The 6000-nt window shown below is 42.0% G+C and overlaps 1 non-coding gene across 1 annotated transcript; it reads left to right on the top strand.

Annotated features, from left to right (window-relative positions):
* The first annotated feature begins 4752 nt into the window (after positions 1–4752).
* LOC141603961 (small nucleolar RNA R71) lies at positions 4753–4858 on the top strand. Its single transcript, XR_012525794.1, has one exon. It is a non-coding gene; the product is annotated as a small nucleolar RNA R71 (small nucleolar RNA).
* Positions 4859–6000: the final 1142 nt, after the last annotated feature.

Here is a 6000-nt window from a genome sequence, read left to right as displayed (position 1 = left end):
GCAACGGTACTAACAGTACGAACGACGGTGGTGACAGCAAGGACCACCTCTCAGTCGAGGACGGAACAACAATCGAACTAGTCGAGGGCAATGAACTACTTTTCATCCTGATCAAGTAGGCAAGGGGAATAATAAGCAATTAAACCAATTAAACACAAAAAAAAACCCCAATTCCAGTCGGAATTTCGAATTGAACGATAAACCCAAAACCCTAATTACTTCATATTGTCGAAATAAAGCAATTAAACAACAAAATGGTAAAGGGGAAACTTACTTAATGAAGAAACCCACAAAATAAGCAAGAGAATCGACAAGAAAACAATGCAAAATGGCGGAAATTCGATCGAAAACCGCAAACCCTAATTCCCTTAATTGACCGCGAAAAAGAACAAATTTGAAGGGAAAATCAAAGGGCTTTAGTCGATATACTAGCAAGGATTAAAATGTGGGTGTTGCATTTGATAATGGGGCAAGAAGTATGGAGGATTTTGGGTTAATGTCGCAAATAAAGAAGAGCAAAAACGAAGAATGAAAATAAAAGAATGAAAAATTAAGAAGAAGTTAAAGAGTTACTTCCTGCGTTTAATATTCAATTTCACTCGATCGAGTGATTTGAAATCACTCGATCGAGAAGTCTGGTCTTCATTCTTCTCGATCGAACAGAATTTTACTCGATCGAGAACTCCTCAATTTTGCTATTTCGATCGAGTAACTGAAAACCTGTCGATCGAACCTTTCCTCGGGCATTTCTCTCGATCGAGTACAAAAAGTACTCGATCGAGTTCTTTTCTTCTTGCAACTCATCCCAATGCGACGTTACCTCCATAAACCTGCATAAAAATACGCAAAAATACATCCCGACTATACCAAATCGCAAAATAACAGTCTATAGTCTTTCCTAGCTAAGCTAAATGGTCTAAAGTCTAGCAGTCCTAAAAAAATTCAATAAAGAAGTTCGACGGAAATTTAAAGTGTTACACTTTGTTACAACGGGGCATTCCCCGCTTAATTCCCGAAACAATTCAGTATCCCAAAGAAGGGCTTCTGATTGGAGGAGGTCCCTTCAGCATCATTGACAATCCTCTTTGATCTCCATGAGCTTGAATTTGAACCAGTAGAGGGTGAATAGTTGACGTCCACGTATGCACGAACTTTCTTCGTCCCTTTGTCTTTCCCATCAGCTTTGACATTGGCATCTCCATTTTGATTGACTTTAATTGCACTTTGACCGTTGACAATTCCAGCCCCTATTCTATCTGTACCTGCAGCAAGGAAAACAGAAGAATGTTCCTCCTTTTCTCTCTCAGTCTGAGGCGGAGGGGTTACAATAGCAGCACAAAATTCAACACTCTCAGCTGAAGTGTCTATTTCTGAGTCAGTAGAGGATAGGGCATTGTAAGGTTGAGTTTACATGGGAGCCCTATGAGATTTAGACTGATGAAAAATCAATTCTTCATCTCCTACCTGAAACGTAAGTGTCTTACCCCCGACATCGATCACTGCGCGAACAGTGAATAAAAATGGTCTCCCTAAAATAATAGGGGTGTGAGTGTCCTCAGCAATATCAAGCACTACGAAGTCGACGGGAATAAAGAATCTCCCGATTTTGACAGGTATGTCCTCTATAACTCCTAGTGGCCGTGATATACTACGGTCGGCCATCTGTACGGTCATGTTAGTGCAATAAAATTTAGTCAAACCAAGTCTCTTAGCGAGAGACAAAGTTAAGACGCTCACGCTAGTACCACGATCGCATAGCGCGTTGTCAATCAAAGGGGTTCCTATATGTAATACTACGGTTTTATGAGCCTCTGGGTACTCTATCGAGTAGGCCTTACTCTGTCGAGTAAGGGTGTTTTGTATTTTTTTAAAATAGTTTCTGACCTGTAGGGTACTCTATCGAGTAGCCTTAGGTACTCGATAGAGTAGCAGGGTACTCTATCGAGTAGCCTTAGGTACTCGATAGAGTAGCCGGCACTCGATCGAGTACCTCAGCTACTCGATCGAGTAGCCGGTTTACGGGGTGATGAATTGTCGGGTTTTGTTAATAATGCGATTTGGTATATAATTACTTCCGTCACTTTCTTTAAACACTTTTATAAACCTAATTGCTTTCAAAAGAGAAAACAAACTACGTTCTTCGCATCAATCGCATTGTTGGCAAATCCCGGAGCTTGGAAGGTCGGATTTTATCTTTCTTTATACCTTTGTGATCCTTGCGTCGAGGATAAGATCTACGTACCGTTTTTATAGTATTTCGTTGAGTTTCTTTAAAACTCTAATTGGGTAATTTGGGGGTTTTGTTGTATTTAGTGATTGGTAGTGATTATATGTTTGTATGTTAGGAGGAGGATTCGTAGAAGAAGCCTTTTGATATCAGTTGTTGAGACCGTCTGATTGTGTTGCTTTCCAGGTAGGATTTCCTACTCAGTATTAGTCCCATAATGGGATGATTGTTGATGTGTTGAGATTGATTGTTTGATATAGTAATTGTATTGTGACGGCTGTGATTGTGATTGTGATTGATTGTTCTCTGGTTCTCGAGATGCGTTCTCGGCTGAGTGGAGTCACTTGCGGGAGTGGCTTCACGCCCTAGTTTCGCCCTTCGTGGAACCCGCCACGGAAGGGGATGTGCACATTAATGGGACAGGGTTATCGCTCGGTATGATGAGCGGGGCTTAGGTGGGAACGGCAGTGCGGCCCCCACGGGCAGGTCGGTCCAAAGTGGACGATCGGTGACGGAGATTGATTGGAGTGGGTGTGATTGTGTTTGTGTGACCGTTTGAGCTGTGTTGTTTGTTGTGTTGTTGGATTATATAAATTGTGTGATTAGTACTGACCCCGTTTAAATGTTTTAAAAACTGTGGTGATCCATTCGGGGGTGGTGAGCAGTTTCTTGACAGGTATATCTTGAATACGCGTGGGATCTAGCTGGGGATGGAGTCATCACATATCAGAGTCTTTAGTCTTCCGCTATGTTTGTTAAGACAGTTCCATTCAGTTGGTTTATAGTTTGAGAACAGTTGTATTTTGCTTACAGTTGGTTTTGTTATGTAATCACTTAAACGTTATTTACTATTTAAATATGTTTCTTTATTGTCTTATGATTATCATTGCCTCGGGTAACCGAGATGGTAGCACTTATATGCCTTAAGTGGTCCTGGTAAGGCACTTGGAGTATGGGGGTGTTACACTATATGACACGGAATCGAGAAACTACCTGGGTCTGACTGTTTAGGTGGCAACTTATTTTGAACTAGGGCAGTCCTTACCTCAGTTAAAGCTACCGTCTCATGATCGTTTATGTGCCTCTTACGCGACAAAATTTCTTTCATAAAATTTAAGTAAGAGGGTACCTGAGTCAGCAACTCGGCGAACGGAACAGTAACATGTAAGCTTTTCAGGAGCTCGGCAAATTTCCCGAACTGTTGATTGGCTTTGGTGCTTTTTAATCGCCTTGGGAAGGGCACCGTAATAGGAATCTCGAGCCCTTTATTTCTCTCTTCCAATGTCTCAGCAGGTTCAAGTTCATTTTCACTCGATCGAGTCTTTTTACCCCTCGATCGAGTCTTTCCAGGTGATATTTCACTCGATCGAGAAATAACAACCTTTCGATCGAGTTCCTCTATATGCACAGTGGTCGATCAAGGCATATTTTCACTCGATCGAACGGTTTCTTCAAAATTTTCACTCGATCGAGTGGTTTTAACCTCTCGATCGATTCCCTAAATATCCAATTCACTCGATCGAGCAACATTTCCATTCGATCGAGTGCTTTCTTCAACATTTCTACTCGATCGACCCCCAGAAATCAGTCGATCGAGTATTTCTTTCGTGCTTGGCATATTTTCAGCAACTGTCGACTGTTCATCATCAGTAATAGCCATCCTCTGGTCTGAGATGTCATCTAAAGTTGACAATTTTGGTCCTTCATATGAACGACCACTTCGCAAATTAATCAAGTTTATCGTCTCGTGCGGGTTCTTCTCAGATTGAGACGACAAATTACCCGGTTTCCTCGTGGACTGATTGGCGGCGAGTTGAGCAACTTGAGTTTATAGCGACTCAATGGATGCTTCTTTTTATTGGTCACTTAGTTGCAGCTACTTAGTCAATGATTGAATCATCGACTTTAACTCACCCAATTCACTTAACCCACTAGAAGATGAAGCTCCTTGGTGCGGTGGAGGAAAAGAATGAGGCTTTTGGAAGCCTTGTTGAGCCTTGTGAGGGGGGGCATAAGGTTGTTGCTGCTGCGGTGGAGGAGTGGGATTGAGAATATTCTGACTTGTCCACCTCAAATTGGGATGGACTGCCCCTTGATTATTGTTATAGGAACCTCCTCCTTGCCTATATTGCTAAAAGGCAGGGACTTGTTCCTTCTCAGTCAGACAGTCAATAGCAGTATGACCGTCATTGCTTCCACACCTCTCATAAGTGACAATTTCCTGTCTAGTCAACAGATGAACCGTCTGTTGATCACTAGCAGATTGCAGCTCCAATCTATCAAACCGAGCATTCATGGCTTCCAGCTGAGCCACGACTGCCTTATCAATCGAATGGACTATTCGAATACCGTCCCGTTGGTTCCCATATTCGGCAAAATGGGTCGACATCTCCTCAATAATTCCCTATCCCTTATCATCATCATCAATGTTCTTTTGAAATCTCCCGTAGGATGAGGCGTCAAGTATAGCTCTGTGGTCATCGTACAACCCATTGTAGAACTGGTTGCACAAAAACCACTGATCAAAACCATGGTGAGGAAGAGACCTCACCAACTTGTTGAACCGGCACCAAGCTTCATAGAAAGTCTCATCAGGTGCCTGCTTGAAACTAGTAATCTTACCCTTCAGCTAATTATTGCGTTGTGGAGGGAAGTATCTTTTGTAGAAGGTAAGTGCGAGAGTCTCCCAGTTGGTGATACCAAAGAACGATCCGGTCAAGATCGATCGACCACTCACGGGCCGAGTCGATCGAGAAAAAAGGAAAAAGCACTTCCTTTATCTTGTCTTGTGTTACTCCCTTAGTGGCGGGAATAGTAGAGCAATAGTCAATAAAGACTTCCATATGCTTGCGCGGATCTTCGCCCACCACACCTCGGTACAGATTTTTTTCCACCAGATTTATGTAAGACGGACGGATATCGAAAGTGTTACCGTCCTCAGTTGTGAGATTGAAACCTTTAGGAATCGAGGATGCTTTGGGCTCTCAGTGACTTGCAATGTTAGGCATCTTTACTGGCTTGTTGGCAGAAATGAGATTGTCTTCTTCAAAAGACGGTTCTACTGCGAATAAGAAGTGTTGTAGCTCGGGTTCGAAAGTACTCAAGTCTTCCTTTCGAATTGCTCTTTGCAGACGGAGTTTATGCCGAAACAGTCTTTCTGGCTCAGGATCAGCTGGAACTAATACCGACCTGTTCGACATGGGCATACACAATACTGAAAGAGATAAATGAGAACTGTCTCGAGGAATAAAAATTCCCTGAGACGGAAATAAATAAACGAAACAAAAACAGATAGGACTATTGCCTCCCCGGCAACGGCGCCAAAATTTGATACTGTTGTTTTGTACCAAAAATAAACCTAATTAAAACTAACAAAGAAGCTAGTGATAAGCATGGTTGATCTCTACAGGGAGGCACGATATCTGTTAAAGGTCCGTCTATTTAGGTCACAGTATGGGGGTTTGATTTTTGTTTTCTAAACTAATAAAGAATTAAGGGAAAGAGAAATTAATTAAGAGCAGTAAAAGTGAGAGAATTGTAAATAAGATAATCAAATAGGGAAAGTATGCCAGGATTTCGGTTCACCATGGTAATCTACCGACTCAGCTGCAAATAGCCTAGACAATCTACTTGTGAGATAGATAAGAGAAAGGTCCTTCCGGTCCACTTTCTATCCTAGATTTCCACTAACTTAACTTACGTCCTCATTAGGGTAGTCTACTATTCATAGCAGGTCTATTTAATCCAATATTCCGATCCAGGAGTAAATTTAA

This window comes from Silene latifolia, chromosome 9, assembly GCF_048544455.1.
Source record: "Silene latifolia isolate original U9 population chromosome 9, ASM4854445v1, whole genome shotgun sequence".
Classification (NCBI taxonomy): Eukaryota; Viridiplantae; Streptophyta; class Magnoliopsida; order Caryophyllales; family Caryophyllaceae; genus Silene; species Silene latifolia.
This window is presented reverse-complemented; position numbering and strand designations above follow the sequence as displayed.